This window comes from Ornithorhynchus anatinus, chromosome 4 (assembly GCF_004115215.2).
Source record: "Ornithorhynchus anatinus isolate Pmale09 chromosome 4, mOrnAna1.pri.v4, whole genome shotgun sequence".
NCBI lineage: Eukaryota > Metazoa > Chordata > Mammalia > Monotremata > Ornithorhynchidae > Ornithorhynchus > Ornithorhynchus anatinus.
In genome coordinates this window covers 67,955,934-67,974,956 of record NC_041731.1, presented here as the reverse complement: position 1 = coordinate 67,974,956, position 19,023 = coordinate 67,955,934, and the positions used below count along the sequence as shown (strand labels likewise).

The 19,023-nt window shown below is 38.7% G+C and overlaps 1 protein-coding gene across 1 annotated transcript in view; it reads right to left on the bottom strand.

Moving 5' to 3' along the window:
* The window catches only part of LOC103168779 (vegetative cell wall protein gp1-like), a 68,014-nt gene that overhangs the window by 430 nt on the left and 48,561 nt on the right, over nt 1–19,023 (bottom strand). The gene's annotated exons all lie outside the window — the stretch shown is intronic.

Here is a 19,023-nt window from a genome sequence, read left to right as displayed (position 1 = left end):
ATTAAGCAAGGACTCTTGAAGGAGATATATATATTTACTCTAAAATTGTAGCTGTCAGTTATAAAACAAAAATGTTTAGCAAAACACAAAGTTATCCACATACGAGGTTTGCTGTTGGTCTCAGTGTCCGTGATGTAATTAAATATACTTTTAAAATACCTCAGCACAGCGACTTCCCATATATCAGTCTCTGAAAATTGTGCCTTTCATTATTACTGTAAAAAGACTAATGTAGCCAGTGTGTGGAGGTGGACAAAATCAGAAATTTCAACTTTGCAGCCTTTCGACACGTTTCATCACCTATAACTCATCAGTCAGAAGGCAACACATAAGGGGATTCATATCTTAATTAAAGTAGTTCCTGAATCCCTATGCCAGACAAACATATTCCCTAACTCGCAAACCTGCCCAAGGGCTGTGAGAATGTAATTGTAATGACAGGGAATGTTTAGCCTTCTTATGTTGTAATCCCCAAAGTGCTTAATAAGGTGTTTAGTTTTATCTGACTCCCAGGTATCAGGGCATATAAAGATACAGAGACAGACACTGAGAAAGAAACACAGACAGAAACTGAGACAGAGACAGTGAGAGAAGAAAGGAAGGCCGTGGAAATAAGAACCTACTAATATCTTTCCTCAAAGCAGACTTAGGTAGTGCCAGCCCTATTAGGTGTTAGATGCCATATTATAAACTTATTTATGACCTCTATTACAATTTTGTGTAATAATATCATAATCCACTAGTAGAGTTGTGAGCTACCATCAATCCCTTTTTGTATTAAATATTTCAAAAGATGCAGTATTAGGACAAGGAGCAAGTAAACTTTGGATGTGTATAACATTGGACATAAATCATAAAATTATTGAGACTGGATTAGAGATTAGAGAAAATAGAGAAAATTAATTTTTATAAGCATATTTATTGTTAGTGTTATAAAGGATTTTTTATTGAAATATCAGACTTCTTTTCTGCCAGATTAACATTTCTTAGTGACTGACTTCATTATTTTGCTCTTTAACAATCTGGCACTATTAGAAATAAAACTTGTCCACATTCTCTCTAGAAGTGATGGCATACAGTTCCATGCCATAATTTCTTTAGAAAAGCACAGAGCAATCTGGTCTGTAGATAAAAAGTGCAGCACTTTCTCAAAGAGCTACAATGATTTTCAATTTTTATAGACAGCATAAATAACATTACACTCTTTCTGGGCAGGAATGGTCTATACCTCCTCTTCTATACTGTGTTTTATGAAGTGCTTAGTTCAGTGTCTTGCACACAGTAAATGCTCAATGCATACCATTGATTAAAAAAAACAACAAATATTTAAATTTATTTTTAAAAGGCAAATAAATATTCCATCATCTAACAAATTTTCTTCATGTCGCTTTCCTTGCATATCATGAGGTTCTTAACTTTCAAATGGTCATTTATGGTCATTCTATCTCCCAGAAAAAGAATCATCCTTACCTTTTGTTTTATGAGAATAAACTTATATTCTGTAATTAATATCTTATTTTCAGTTATACAATCACCAGGGTCTTGGAGGTAGATTTTTATCCAACTTTTATACCTGATGTCCTTATATGAATCTCTAACATCAGTCTGAACCCTTATAGTTAGATTGATAGCTTTCTGCCTGAGCAGAATTACTGCTAAAACCATCTGTCTGCTGGGTCATGGAAAATAAATTTTCATTTGGGGTCAAATGAGACAAAATAGACAATGTCAAGGAAAATGACACGTGAACTTCTACCAGTGACCACACAAAGCAAACAAAAGTTTATGTTGAACCCTCTAAAGATAGGAAATGTACCTGTGGTCAAGCAAGGATCATCGCAAAGGCAATCATTGCTATTATTGAATGTGCAAATGAATCACTTTGACAAGTCTTGTGGGAGATTCCGTTACAGTTCTTGGAGTAATATGCAGTAGAGCTGATGTTTTTCCCCTGATATATATTTGCCAAGTTCTTACTGACATATAATCATAATAATAATAAAAACAATAATGATATATTTGTAAGCACTTATGATTGTGCTAAATACTGTACTAAAACCTGGGGTAGATAATTAATTGGGGGTATTTATTGAGCAATTATTTTCTGTAGAGTACTGTACAAGGACTTGGGAGAGTACAATATGATGGAATTGGTAGACATGATCACCTCCACAAAAGCTTAGAATATAGAAGGGGAGATAGACATTAATATCAATTAAATAATTAGAGACAATCACATTGGGCACAGTCTCTATCTCATGAAAGAAAGTGATAACTGGTATTTAATTTTACAGATGAACAAACTGAGGTAAAGAGAAGTTAAGTGATTTGAGCAAGGTCACACAGCAGGCTAGCGGTAGAGTCAGGATTAGAACCCAGGTGTCCTATCTCCTAGGCCCAGGCTCTATCCATTAGGTCATTCTGTTTCCCTAATTAATTTGTAATTTATGACACAGCTGGAGCAAGAAAAAACCCAAACAAACAAAACAGTATTCCCACCTCCAAACAGAATGAAAAGATAAAACAGAGCCTTGGTTAGTACTAAAGTAATTACCAAGAGCCTAATCCCAGCTCCACCACTTATCAGCTTTGTGACTTTGGACAAGTCCCTTAATTTCTCTGTGCCTCAGTTACCTCATCTGTTAAATGGGGATTAAGACTGTGGGGCAAACTGATTACCTTGTATCAACCCTAGCATTTAGAACAGTGCTTTGCACATAGTAAGCACTTAACAAATATCATAATTACTATTATTAATATTACTATGTGTAAAACACTGAGGATAATAAAAGATGATTATATCAAACAGATTCTTTGTCCGACATAGGGTTCAAAACTTAAGGGAGGTAGGACAGATATTGAAAACAAGTAAAGGCAAAGATAATAACACAAATTAGTTACAAGAACAACAAACCTACTTGGACTATTAGCCCCATGCAGCACCGAGATGTTAATCAAACTAATTAGCATGTACCTGCCCCATTGTTTAGAACAGTGTTTGAGACATAGTAAACACTTAACAAATACCATTAAAGAAAAAATAACAAGGTAACAAGCAACTATCCAACAATTGGGTCAGTTCTTGAAGGGAGAACATGCCACTTGAAGGCTCCGGCAAGAACATTTACATACAACCACAGCTGTCTCACTGGGGGTCTGAAAGTTCTAGAAGTTCTGGGACAGGGCTTTAGTTGTAGTGGTCTGCAGTGGCAGGAGGTGGCTGATCTGGGCATAGAGGGCCACAATACTGGGCAGAGTTTCCATCATGGTGGCCTTCTGGGTTGCCAACCAGAAATGGTGTGGTGCTCACAGTAAGCTTTCTACACTCCTGTCAATGAAATACTGGAAATGGCAAAATCTGAGAATTTGCCTTCATTTCTATATGGTAGAGCCCCCAGTGAGATGACTGTCAAATTCTACTTCCAAATCCAAATCCAAAGGTGGAATCCCTTTTGAAGTTGACCCATGCATAGAGAATAAAAGGCTTTTTTTGGATTCTGAGTCGAGTGAAATGTTTCAATTTAAGAGATAGAGAATACGGTGAGGATCTACAGCAAATCCCTGGAGTCATTAAAAGATTGGAAAATAGGATTTATAAAAAAAGGTTATAGCAATTAAGGTTATTAAACATATAGGAAAAATTAGATCCAAAGAAGGATTTAGCTGTCTTCTGACAGGAGGGATTATTGTTATACTGGTAAGTGAGAATCTAGTCTCCATTTTCATCCACAGAGGCCAAGCCAAGAAAGATTGGGCATTCATTCAAGAAAGAAATGGAATACAAAATACTAGGAAATTCCATGACTATAAAGGTGTGAGGCACTATCGTATATAATCAAGAAGAAATGTGAAGGCCTCCTCTTACTGATGATGAAGACGGAGGAATGACAAGTAAGCCTTCTTCCAATCATAAAGGCTTCAGGACCAAAAAAATTTCTGAAGGAATGGATTACAGTGGCATTGATTTGCCCAGTGCCACTTTTAGATTATCTCATCCCTGCCAGTTGTATTCTTTCCCTGGAAGATTTTTCAGAATGCAGTGGACTAATAGCTTTCCAAATTCATTTAAGAAAGGTTGAATGGGCAGATGAGTAATACCTACTTAGAAGCATCTAAATCCTGGTGCTGTCCTCTGAGGCATTGCAGCATGGAATGAAGGATCTTGCACCATTGCAACATGCCTTATTCAGACTCCAAATTGGCTTAGATGTCAAACATAGATACCAGAAAATGTAAATGATGGTAAAATAGATTGCAATTTCCTTGAGGGCAGGGAATGTTTCTACTAACTATTCTCTGAAGTGTTCTAGATAGTGTTCTACCCAGACCTGCTGACTGATTAATAATACAGTCATTGATAGTGTAACTGCCTTGCCATTAAGTACTCTCATGACATATATTATATTCCATTGAGCCTGCCAGGAACTTTCTGAGGAATGTATTATATCCAGATGTCCTTTTCAATACTGCGAAAGATTATTTCAGAAATATAATATTTATCAACATTTCTTTAAAACAATCAAAGCCAAACAAGGAGATACGTGTTTCCAGAATTCCTTCCTTCCTCTACATCTAAACTGCTTCTGCTCTGTTTGAACACTTGTCATATCCCATCTCAACTACTATATCTGCTTCCTTGCTGACCTCCCCTGCCTCCATTCTCCTCCATCTCTAGTACATAATTCATTCTGTTGCCGAGCTAGTCTTTCAAAAAAAAAAAATTCAACCTTCCTACAGCTATTCACTCCTTAAGTTCCTGCAGTGATTGCCCATCTATCTACTTAACAAGCAGAAACCGCTCATCAGCCAATTCAGGGCACTCAATCAGCTCTCTCCCCCTTACTCACCTTTTCTCCTCTCCAACTACAACCAACCCAGGCTATTCACTTGGCTGCTCTAATGTGACCTACTCCCCATCCCTCACTCTTGCTGTCCTGCCATCAACCCCCAGCTCATGCCTTCCTGACTGCCTAGAACTCCTTCCCCCTTCCTCTCCAACGGGCCAATACTTTTCTCAACTTCAAAGTACTACTAAATCACCCTCTTCCAGGAAGACTTCCCTTACAAAGCTCCTATCCTCCCACACTACTTTGCCCACCTTACTGCCTCAGCCTTGCATAGTCCCATCCCTTAGGCAGTTAGGTAATAATAATAATAATAATAATGGGACTTGTTAAGCACTTACTCTGTTCCAAGAACTGTACTAAGCGCTGGAGTAGATTCAAGTGAATCAGGTTGGACACAGTCCCTATACCACATGGGCCTAACACTCTTAATCCCCATTTTACAGATGAAGTAACTGAGGCTCAGAGTTCAGTGACTGGCCCAAGGTGATGCAGCAGACATATGTACTTCTCCCATACCTCCATGTACTTCCCCCATACCCCATGGAACTTATGCACATATCCTTATACTCAGTTCTTTCCCTTGCATGCAGTTTATTTTAATGTCTGTCTCCACCATTAGAATATAAGCTCCTATTCATCGATTCATTCAATAGTATTTATTGAGCGCTTACTATTCATTCATTCATTCAATAGTATTTATTGAACGCTTACTATGTGCAGAGCACTGTACTAAGCATTTGGAATGTACAAATCGGTAACAGATAGAGACAGTCTCTGCCTTTTGACAGGTTTACAGTCAAATCGGGGGAGATGGACAGACAAGAACAATAGAAGTAAATAGAATCAAGATAAATAGAATCAAGATAAATAGAATCCAGATAAATAGCAGGAGTTATGTCTACCAACTCAACTGCACTCTCCCAAATGCTTAGTCTGTTTTGTTTTTTTTGCAAAGTAAGTGCTTGATATTCTTGATTCAATCAATCAATGAATGATATTTATTCAGAATATAAATGTGCAGAAAACTATCCTAAATGCTTATCATTGATAGTTCTGTGCAAAATAACAATATAGATAGAAAAAGTAATTATCCTATTTAGGGCCAGAAAAGAAATTATAAAGCTACAAAATGTAATATAAAAAAACCCCAACAAAACAAGTTCAGTTTTGTATTATTTGGAGATACAGCACAGAGGGGTACAATATTTTAAACACTAGCACTCCACCCCTAGGGTTACGTCTCTATTAGTCTACAAAAACTCATAAACTGAAGAAGTCTAAGCAATTCTAAGACTTCTAAGAACTGTATTCTCTTCTCAGTGCAAAGTACTTTTTCTTCATAACTATGGCATAGTTATGAAGCCATAACTATGGCAATAGCCATATGTCCTCAATCTCTCTCCCCAGGTCTATACATGTGTGCTCAATAACTTTGAGAAGCAGCGTGGCGCAGTGGAAAGAGCACGGGCTTTGGAGTCAGGGCTCATGAGTTCAAATCCTAGCTCTGCCACTTGTCAGCTGGGTGACTGTGGGCAAGTCACTTAACTTCTCTGTGCCTCAGTTCCCTCATCTGTAAAATGGGGATTAAGACTGTGAGCCCCATGTGGGACAACCTGATTCCCCTGTGTTTACCCCAGCGCTTAGAACAGTGCTCGGCACATAGTAAGCGCTTAACAAATACCAACATTATTATTATTTGAGCATCTAAGTATTTCTACACTCTTAATTGCTATATCAGCCCAGGTCAGCCTCAGAACACATAACTCCTTATCCTGAGAAGATGCTGTGGCATTTACTCCAGACTGCCTGGAAATTGTAAGAACTGCAACCAAGTTTTAATGAGGAAATAAAAATGATAGCCCATCTGGACCATTTCAGTGCCAATTATGTGCCCCTGAGTAACTGTTTAAAAGAAAAAAAAATATTGATAAGGAATAAATCCTGTTTAAAGTATCAAATATACAATTTGGGATCTTATTTCCCTGGCATCCAAAAATTTCCAGAGCACATATACTCTAATATTTGAAGCAGTGCATTGCTCCCAGGTATACAAAGACTTCTGGGAATTATTGCGTTCATTCACTTGTGGAGGAAGGGACAAAGTAAAGGAAAGGGAAGAGAGAGAGACAGAGAGAGAGACTTTTGGCAAGCTAATGACTTATAGAAAGTACAATACCGTCATTGCTAATAAGATTACATCTATATTTCTTCATGGTATTGGCTAAGTGCTTACTCTGTGACAAGCACTGTACTAAGCATTAGAGTAGAGCCAAGCAAATCAGCTTGGACACAGTCCATGATCCACCTGGGGCTCGGAGTCTTAATCCCCATTTTACAGATGTGGTAAGTGAGGAATAGTCACACAGTAGACAAGCAGAGGAGTCAGGACAAGAACCCAGGTCTTCTGACTCCCAGGCCCGTGCTGTATTCACTTAGCTACAGTGCTTCTCAATATCCATAACTGTATCTTTACCTCTTATATCTCGATAGGGTAAAACTACCAGAACTTCATATACAAAAGCTATTTTTCAACCCTACATCAATGTTTTCAATGTTACCCAGTAGGTGGCAGTTGGGTTTGGGCAATAGTTTCATCATGAACATGTGAGTTTTGGACAATTGTGCAAGTAAATATTTAGTGTAAATCTGTGTTTCCTAGTTGGTTTAATAATTTTTTTAACAGAATCAGATACTGACCCTAAGTGTTTCTGGTGAGTTATACCAAAGGGAGCTCATCTCCAGACTGCAAACTTTTTGTGTGCTGGGATCGTGTCTACCAACTCTGTTGCATTGTACTTTTCCAGAGGCTAAGTACAGTCCTGTTTACATCGTAAGCACTCAATAAAACCCAATGTTTTTTATTTCCTACAAGTTTCCTCTCAAGGTGTAACCTTTATCTCTGTCTTCAGATGAAGAGCCACTAGCAAACCACTCCAAACTCAATTAATCAGTTAATCAGTTAATCAGTTGATCAATTAATCAGTAATGAGTGCTTACTGTGTGCATAAAAGTGTACTAAGTGATTGGGACAATATAGTACAGTATAGTTGGTAGACACAATCCCTGCCCTCAAGGAGCTTTCAATCTACTGGGCGGAAGACAGATCTCCAAATAAATTACAGCAAGGGGAAGTGACAAAATAAAGATATTTTATGGGGCTGGGGCTGGGGTGACTATCACAGTGCTTAAGGGGTTCAGGCCCAGGAGTATAGTTGACACAGGTGGGTAAGCAAATAGGGTAAGCAAATGAGTGGTTAGGAAAGGTTTCTTAGAGTAGATAATAATTCAGGCAGGACTTTGAAGATGAGTAAAATGGTGGTCTGTGAGATAGGAAGAGAGAGAGAATTCAAGGCCAGAGAGAGGACATGAGCAAAAGGTCGGTGTTAAGAGAGATGAGACTGAGGTACAATAAGTACGTTGGCATTAGAAGAATGAAGAGTGTGGGTTTGTTTGTAGTGGGAGATGAGTGAGTGACTAAGAGAGGTAGACCTTAAAGCAAATGGGAAGGGGTTTCTGTTTGATATGAGGATGGATGAGTAACGATTAGAGATTTTTGATGGGAGATATGTATAGAACTTGTTTGTAGAAAAATAATCTGTGCAACCAAAGTATTGACTGAAATGGGTAGACTAGAGATAAGGAGGTTAATGAGGAGGCTGATGCAGTAGTCAAGGCAGTATATGGTAAGTACTTAGACCAGCATGAATGCAGTCAGAGTAGAGAGAAGGGAGCAGATTCTAGAGTTGTCAGGAAACTAGAATCAATAGGATTAATGATAGACTATGGGGGGTGAATGACATAGATGAGTTGAGGATCATGCCAAAGTTATGGGCTTGTGATGCAGGGAGGACGGTGATGTTGCCTACAGTGATGCAAAAGTCAGGGGAAGGACAGGGTTTGAAGGGAAAATGAGGAGTTCTGTTTTTCACATATTAAGTTTGAGGTGTGGCAAGACATCCAAGTAGAGATTTCTTCCATGCAGGAGGAAATGCATGACTGCAGAATAGGAGGGAGATTATCCATGTAGCCAAAGTAATAAAATAACAACCAATTTCCAGGTTCTTGTGCTGGCCAAGATTCCCAGGACTCTAACTATGGTTGTGATTTCCTCAAACACAAAATATAGTGATGTTTATAAGAAGCACCACTGCTGGATTTAGATATTTGCCTAGAAAATTACTGAAAAAATATTGGCACAAGCTTATGTGAAGCTGTCCTACTACCCTAAATGCTGTTTTACAGAGACAATATTAGAAAAATAATCTGACTGAAAGTAATTTACTGTTCTCAAAAATATCTGATCAGTGAGTTTAGAGTAAAGCCTCTTTCCCAAGGATCTTTGATTTTCACTCTGTATGCACCAACACGTTTAATTAAACCTTTTCATTAGAGCATATTTTCTATTGAAAAGAGGCATTCTAAATTGCATTTGGAGTCCCAGCCAAAGAAGTCATAAAACTGACCCAATAGTATTCAGATCTTTCTATTTGAAATGGTATTTATTAAGCATTTACTACGTGCCAGGTAAAGTACTAAGCACTGGGGTAGACACAGGACAGTCAGGTTAGATAGAGTTCCTGTCAATCAATCAATCACATTTATTTAAGCATTTATTGTGTGTAGAGTATCGTATTAAGTGTTCAGGAAAGTACAATATAACAGATTTTTTAGATGCATTTCCTGAATACAGTGAGTTGTTTACTGAGTGCTTATAGTGTGCATAACACTGATAAGCACTTGGAAGAGTACAACACAACAATATAAGTGACACATTCCCTGCCCACAATGAGTTCATGGCCTAGAATGGGAGATACATCAATACAAATAAATAAATTACGGATATGTACATATGTACTGTGGAGCAGGAGGGGGTGAATAAAGGAAGCAAGTCAGGCAATGCAGAAGGGAGTAGGAGAATAGGAAATGAGGGTTTAGTCAAGGAAGACCTCTTGGAGGAGTTGTGCAATAAGGCTTTGCAGTGGGAGAGTAACCGACAGTTGGATATGAGGAGGGAGGATGGTTCCAGGCCAGAGGTAGGACAGTGGTGAGAGGTCGATGAAGACTGATGGTCTTGAGGTTCAGTGAGTAGGTTAGCATTAGAGGAAATGTGTGGGTTGGGTTGTAATGATAATAAAAATAATTATGGTATTTGTTAAGTGCTTACTATGTGCCAGGAACTGTTCTAAGTGCTGGGGTAGATACGATGTAGTCAGGTTGACCCATGTGGGGTTCACAGTCTTAATCCTCACATTAAGATGAGGTAACTGAGCCCCAGAGAAGTGAAGTGACTTTCTCAAGTTCACACAGCAGACAAGTGAAGGAACCAGGATTAGACCCATGACCTTCTGACTCCCAGGACCATGCTCTATACACCTCACCTTGCTGCTTCTCTGTAATAGGAGAGTAGTGAGGTGAAGTAGGAAGGGGCAAGGTGATTGAGAGCATTAAAGTCATTGGTAAAGAGTTTCTGTTTGATGTGCTAGTAGACGGGCAACTACTGGAGGTTCATAAGGAGTGGGGAAACACAGACTGAACATTTCTGTGGAAAAATGATCCAGGCAGCAGAGCGAAGTATGGACTGAAGTGGGGAGAGACAGGAGGGAGGAAGGTCAGCAAGGAGCCTAATATGGGAATCAAGGCAGGATAGGATAAATGTTTGGATTACATGGTAGCAGTTTAGATGGAAAGCAAAGGGTTGTGTTATGAAGGTTAAACCAACCAGATTTTGCGATAAATTGAACATCGGGGTTGAATGAGAGGAGCCAACATTACCAGCTTGTGAGGAAGGAATGATGGTGGTGCTGTCTACAGTGATAGGAAACTCAGGAGGAGAACAGGGTTTGGGTGGGAAGATAAGGAGTTCAGTGTTGGACATGTTTAGTTTAAGGTATCAGTAGGACATCCAGGTAGAGATATTCTGAAGGCAGGGGCAAATTCAAGACTGTAGGGAAAGAGAGAGGTCAAGGCTCAATATGTAGATTTGTGAATCATCTGCATAGAGTTGGTAGTTAATACCATGGGAGCGTGAAGATGAAGAATAGAAGGGGACCTAGAACTGAACCTTGAGGGACACCCACAGTTAGGGGATGGAAGGCAGTGGAGGAGCCCATGATAAAGACTGATAATGCAAGGTCAGAGAGATATGAAGAGAACCAGAACAGGACAGTATCTGTGAAGCCTAGGTTGAACAATGTTTGGATAAACACTCACAATCTTAATCTCCATTTTATAGATGAGGTAATTGAGGCACAGAGAAGTGAAGTGACTTGTCCAAGATCACACAGCAGACAAGTATGGAGCCGGTATTAGAACCCAGTTCCTCTGACTACTAGTAAAGTGCTCTTTCTACTAGACCACGCTGCTTCTCTTATAAAATGTGTTTTTGCTACGTATTTTGGAAAAAACACTTTTGGGGAATTAAAGAACCCTCTTTCTACAACTCGTGTTTATCCAGTGGAGTTTAGATATGGTGGGAAACAATCATCATGTGTTTGCACACGCTATTAGTCCACAAAGTCACACCCTAACTTTAGCAAGCTTTCCTTAACACAGAGTTTTCTCGAGAATGTAACTTCTATATTACCAGACACTTATTTCAAATGTCAGCCAAAAATTAATATAGCAATCAATATCCACCACAAAATAAAAAACCTGGGTAGAACTAGGTTATAACATCAACTCCCATGGCTCCAACACAGTCTATAGGCCAAGAAGCACCCATAATATGAAACTCTCTGGGCCTTAGTTCCCCTTCATGAAAGTGTTCAGCTAAACTGTCATTAGTTTCTTGTTTCTAAGACTATCATGAGACCCAAATCTAATCTGGTTAATAATTCAATATGTCAGCAGGCTGTCTATTCTGGCAAAGCTTAGCTAGTGTGATCACTCAGGTGATAAACTGTGTCTGCTTAGCTTCCTCATACCTCGTTTCAGTTCCCAGTGAATCGTTTTGCACAAAGTAAGCACTCAACGAATGTAATACATCATAATGATCATGATCATTCCAAATATTTCCCTCTTAATCTCTTACATTTCCATCCTGTGCAGGGCTTCAAAATTATTTGGATTGATGGCCACTTGCTGAATTGCCCAGCAAGTCTAGGTATCATGATATGAGGGGTTTTTGATTGAGTTCATAGTAGGATAATGACAGGTATGGCCATGAAGGCAAAACATCCATAACTTCTGCCCCTGAAACCTTCCATGGGCTGCAGATAATCAGGCTGAATTCTGCTCATCCCAAATAAAACAGTTAGGATTATTTGAACCTCTTATCCATGCAATCATCCAAACTGCTATTTTCAGTCCGAGGTATCTAAACCTCTAGAGGTAATATCTCTATATTGTAAGCTCCTTTACTTCTTTCAATAGCTCTGTAAACCCTAGTGGGCAGGGACTGTCTACCTACTTTAATTTAGGTACTCTCCCAAGTGCTTAGTACAGTGCTCTGCACACAGTAACTACTCCATAAAAACCACTGATTGATTATAGTCCTAAGTGCCTTGAACTGTGCAGTGCAATGTAATAAACACATGCTTAATTAATATCAGTAAAAACATTCTTGCTCTGGGTGTGTCCAATGACGAGTTCCCCATTTTTTTCAAGATCAGTTTAAAAAAACAGTAAATCAAGTTTAAGAATCTAATAAACACTTTCAAACATTGGGTTACACAGAAGATAATCAGATTGAACATAGTCCCTGTTCCACACAGAGCTCACAGTCTAAGTAGAGTCTAATTACAATGATGCCCATAACCACATTAAATGTAAATATCAGCAATTTTTCAGAATGACAGTAACCATTACAATCACTATCTCCATCTCAGATTTAACAATTTCCACTGCTCCCCAACTGGTGTGGCTTCCTGCCCTTTTGACACAGTACTCTACTAAAGTTGAAGGTATCCTTCCTTCACCTGTTTTATACATATTGCTTGCGATTTTTTATGGTATTTGTCAAGCGCTTACCCTGTGACTTGCACTTTATTAAGCACTGGGGTAGACATGAGCTAATTAGGTTGGACACAGTCCATGTGCCAAATGGGGCTCACTATCAATCCCCATTTTACAGATGAGGTTACTGAGGCACAGAGAAGTTAAGAGACTTGTTTAAGGTCACACAGCAGACAAGTGGATGAGTTGGGATTAGAACCCAGGTCCTTCTGACTCCTTGGCACACACTCTATCCATTAGGCCACACTGTTTCAATTTCCGGCAGTTTATCTTTTCTATTTTGGCTAATTTTGTAATGGTAGGCACTGTACTAAGCATTAGGGTAGATGCAAGCCAATTAGATTAGACACAATCCATGTTCCTACATGGGGCCCACAGCCTTAATCCCCAGTTTCAGATGAGAGAAGTGAGGCACAGTGAAGTGAAGTGACTTTCCCAAGGCCATACAGCAGGCAAGAGGCAGAGCTGGGATTAGAACCCAGATCCTTCTGACTCCCAGGTTTTTGCTCTTTCCACTAGGCCCTCTGCTTCCCCTAGTTGATGAAAAACTCACCTGCTTCAGGTACTGACACAATCTCACTTGATAAAAGTGAGATTCATTGTTGGCTGAATCTCTCTTTACAAAATGATGTGTGGTGCTGACGTTTTGCGGGCAGTAGGAATAGCAAATTCACAGCACACCCACACAATACACATGAGAGAATTTGAGAGCTCACCTCCTCCAGGAGCCCTGCCCTGACTGAGCCCTCTCTTTCCCTCTGCTACTCCTCCCCTCCCCATTGCCCCTACTCACTCCCTCTGCTCTACCCCCTTCTCCTCCCCACAGCACTTGTGTATATTTGTATATATCAATTATAACTCTAATTTATTAATGATGTGTATATATCTATGATTCTATTTATCTATTTTGATGGTATTGATGCCTGTCTACTTAGTTTTGCTGTCTGTCTCCTCCTTTTAGACTGTGACCCCATTGTTGGGCAGGGACTGCATTCCAAGTGCTTAGTACAGTGCTCTGCACACAATAAGTGCTCAGTAAATATGATTGATTGAATGAATGAATGAATGAATGAATGAATGCATGCATGCATGCATGCAAGGATGAACAAATACATCTTTCCATTACCTTCCCCTCAGCTGTTTCTCAGAGACAAAGGGTGTGCAGGGAAGAGTTTCATAGTGAATGGCTTTTTACAACCCTCTGTCCACCACTTGCTGACTGCTCCAGGCATTGACTTCCTCTTTTTTTTGTTTAAATAACGTTTGTCAAGTGCTTACTATGTGTCAGGCACAGTACTAAGTCCTGGAATAGAGTCAAGATAATTGGACTGGTCCTCAGTCCAGTTCCAGATGGGGCTAACAATCTTAATTCCCATTTTACAAAGGAGTTAACTGAAGCACAGTGAAGTAAAGTGACTTGCCCCAGGTCACACAGAGGAAAACTGGCAGAGCTGGCATTAGAGCCCAGGTCATCTGACTCCCAGGCCTGTGCTCTTTCCACTAGGCCATGCTGCTTCTCTCTCCTGTTTCCTCCTCCAACTTGAGTGGGTTCTGCATGACTGTCAGGCCTGGCAGGACTGCCAGATTCATTCATTCTTTCATTCATTCAGTCGTATTTATCAAGCACTTATTATGTGCAAAGCACCATACTAAGTGCTTGGGGGAGTACAATATAACAACAGATCCCATTTTAAGACTCAGCACCCTCTCTGGGGATGCCACCAAACTGAGGGGTACAGTGCAAGTCCTGGCCTTTTCCAGGTGCTCTGTGTGTGAGTGTGTGTGTGTATGTGTGTGCTTGTGCACACACATGTGTCTTTCCACCTGGCTTCACACTGGTATGCAGCACAGGTCATCTATTGAATTATAAGAAGAAATTCTCCAGATCTTGAAATGGAAAAGCTCATAATTCAAATACCATTTCCTTAAAGTTACATTCTTGTAGCTTATTATAATAAATAGGAACAAAAAGGACAAAATGATTTATGGAATTATTTGTTCTTGGCTATTTAGCATATCGACTTCAAAACACTTGCTTCATTGGTGTTTGCAGTTTGGGTAAATGCTGGCAAAATAAACCTTCTGGAAGAAAATAATGACCCTCCGATATATTGTCATTGCCTAGACTACAAAAGAATTACAGAATCATCTAATTCCTCAAATAACTGTTATGTCAAAAATCACCACTGAGAAACATGTTTACAGAATTAATATAAGCCTCTTGCTTTAACTAAAGGAAAGTACTGTATGATTGCTGCATAAAATTAGACTACATTTAAGACTTTTTTGTGAAATGACACTATTGAGATATACATTACTGTTTCCAGTCATCAATAGCAAAATATCAACATGTTACTGGATGAAAACATTCAAGGCATTCTCTCTGTTTATATTTTTAGATGGTGCTTTTCATTTGTGTAGTTTTATTCTTTTGTCATTGGAGACCAGGCAGAGCACAGGTGTCTAAGGAGTTATCAAAGCCATCAAATATGAGTCTTTCTTCTTTTCAGTTTTTCCATTCTATCTCTCAGCATTTCACTAGTTTGAATACATATGCCTGCCTTAAAATTCATCCTATGGGCGAGATATACACGTGTTGCCAAGAAATATAGTCCTCAAGAAAATCTGTTGCATAAATATAAGCAAAATATATTTTCATCTTGTGATGCCAAATCATGTCAGAAGCCGAATAGTTAGACAGATTTTAATACAGGGCTCATAATTACATTGAGTAGGGAGTGTTTTTCATCAGCCATAATGAACAAACTCCTCTTGCAAAATACAAATCCGTATGCACTATGAATCATTCATTACAGCAGAAATTCATTTAGTATGCATCCTGACCTCTGCTATTTGCATGCTGATGCCTATTATACACTTAATTAATCATGAAAAAAATATACTGGTAGATAACAGATGATACTAGAATTTTAGACATTTAAGTGAAAATGCTTATAATGGTTCAACATTGTAAAATGTGCTCAGTGTTTAGATGAACTGAAATTACAGAGAATTCATTTCTAGGAAAACTACGTCAGTTTAAAGTATTATAGAACTACTAGAAGAAAACTAATTTGGGGAAAAAAATGCTATTTCAATCTTTGAAAAAACCTAGTCCAACTATAATGATTCACTCAATAAAAAGTTGCTAATAGACTATATAGATTATAGGATAATAAAAACTTGATTTATTTAGAGATCAGTAAAATTTGCCAAAATGATGATAATAGAAAACTGAACAAATTTTAAAAGATCAGGTTTTAATTTAAACTTAATGAAGCTTAATACTGTGCCAAGCACTATGCTAAGCACTGGGGTAGATACAAGACACAGTCCCTGCCCCATACAAGGCTCATGGTCTAAGTAACAGGGAGAACAAATATGGAATCCCCATTTTACAGATGAAGAAACTGAGGCAGAAAGAAGTAGAATGGGCACAGGGTAAGAGCACAGGCCTGGAAGTCAGAGGATCTGTATTTGAATTCCACCTCTGCCCTTAATCAGCTGTGTGACCTTGAACAAGTTATATAAAGTATCTGGGCCTCAGTATCCTCCTCCCTAAAATTAGGATTAAATGCCTGTTCTTCCCCCTAGACTGTGAGACTCATAAGGGATAGGTAATATGTCCTTTCTGATTATTTTTGATCTACCCCATTGCTTAGTACAATGCTTGACATATAATAAATGCTTAACGAATGCCATTATATTTATTAGAGAAGCAGCATTGCTTAGGGGAAACAGCACAGGTTTAGGAGTCAGAGGTTGTGGATTCTAATCCTGGCTAGGCCACTTATCAGCTGTGTGACTTTGGGCAAGCCACTTAACTTCTCAGTGCCTCAGTTACCTAATCTGTAAAATGGGGATTAAGACTGTGAGCCTCATGTGGAACAACCTGATCACCTTGTCTCTACCTCAGCACTTAGACCAGTGCTCGGCACATAGTAAGCTCTTAACAAATACCATTATTAATATTATTATTATTATCATATATATGCATTCTCACACTGAATGAAAAAGACTATTGTGTGCATTGGGCTAAATTAGTTTTTTAGAAGCTTCTGAAAATTAAAAGTAATAGTGCTTGCCCTAAAATGGCCTCAAAGCACTTAGGACTTCAACTTCTTCATATATTTTACACAGAACTCTAATATTTAAAATGCTTCATAAATGGGGAATTTTGGTTTTTGAAGGTGTTGTTTCCCCAAAATTGAACACTTACAGAGTATACAATGTACTTGCAAGAATACACCAGTATAAGTAGACATGATCCCAGCTCTCCAAGGAGCTTAAACTCTGGCAGAGAGAGGGACAGGGGTAGGGTGGTGGGGGACAGACACTCAAATGACAGGAGAAAATGGAGCTCATGGTTACTTCATGAATATAACAAAATTCTTACAAGGTCATGAGTAGAAAAGCCAGATCAAAAGTGTTTTCTCCGAAAAAATGTTCATGGTTCATTGTTTATTGGCCCTTGTTTCTATTGGCTTCTTTGTGTTTTCTACTGACAGGTGTGTCTGACATGAAATAAGGCCAACTGGAAGCAATTTAATTAGCAAATATACATGGACAAGCAGAGGGAAACAGCAATTGCTCAGAGTGCTTTTACAAATTGCCTGAGAGTTACATTTAGCTCACAAGGGCAACAAAAGTGTGATGTTCTCCACTGTTGATAGATACTGTCTCACTCCTCTGGGGTTTGAACTAAATCAAACCATTATGAGTCAGTTTGCTGTCTGAATCATTTTTCTACAAAACTGTTCAGTCCATGTCTCCCCACTCCTCAAGAACCTCCAGTGGTTGCACATCCACTTGCACATTAAACAGAAACTCCTTATCGTTGGTTTTAAACACCCAATCATCTTGCCCCTTCCTACCTTCCCTCCCTGATTTCCTACTACAATCCAGCCCACACACTTGGCTACTCTAGTGCCAACCTAGTTTCTTTACCTCATTCTCTTCTGTTTCACAGTTTACTTCTTACCACATCTTGCCTCTGACCTGAAACGCCCTTCCCCTTCATATTCTACTCCACCTTCAAAGTTTTATTAAAAAAAATCTCCAAGAGGTCTTCCCCAACTAAATCCTCATTTCCTCTACTCCCACCTCCTCTGTATCACCTTTGACTTTGGATTTGCACCTTTTATTCACTTCTTTAGCTTTACGGCACTTGGGTACATATCCGTAATTTATTTATTCCTATGAACGTCTGTCTCCCCCTCTAGAGTGTATGCTCTTTGTCGGGCAGGGAATGTATCTACTGACTCTTTAATATTGTTTTAGTGTAACTACGGAGTGCTTAGTAGAATGTTCTGCACACACTAAACACTCAACAAAATCAACTGATTGATTGACAGCATGCAGCTTGAATATTGTTCCACATTCCGTTCTAGGAGGAGATGCTCTGGAAGTAAGAAGAAACATGGAATTGCAGAGCAGAGGTAGATTAATCAAGCAGTCTTATTTATTAAGTGTTTACTATGTGTACTTAAGTGCAATGATTTCAATCATGACATTGTCATCACATGACACTATCATCTCTACCAGCAACCAACAATGGTCCTTGCAACTAACAAAAAATGTGAGAAAAACTATTACCCCACAGAGTCCTAAGGCAACATCTAACCATTCAAATAAGTGTGGGTTGTTAACTGTCGTATTAACACTGCCAGTATAGTAGTTTTAATGCTCTTTACATCCATTCTCTGCCAAGGCTCTTGATTTCACACTATCATACGTATGTTCTGTTTAGCCATCTAAAGAGGGAATGGTACCTAAAATAGATAGTTAATAGCTAAATATGTATCTATACATTATCAATGCAGATGTTTTGTATAAATACAACTGTCAGAACTCTACATTGTATATTAAATATTTTTTGCAGTAGCATTAGTTTGGTAAAATAGTACTAGAAAACAAAAATAAAATTGATCAAATAAATCATCTTGGGAATATAGCACAATTTGAGAGAGTAGCTACTCTGCATCATACAAATGCCAAGAAACTTTTGTTCTTCCTTCTAGAAATAACCAATGATTTAATATTTTTGACAGAGACTGGAGTTTGTTGATTTATAACCATTAAAATAAAATTACGGAGAGCAGGAGGGAACTTCAGATCAAAGAAAGATCATGATAATATGGTAAAATGATCTGTCATCACCAGTAAGCCAAGGCAGCAATTTCATATGGGCTGCATTTTAGCAGAGGACTTTTAATTTTTATTT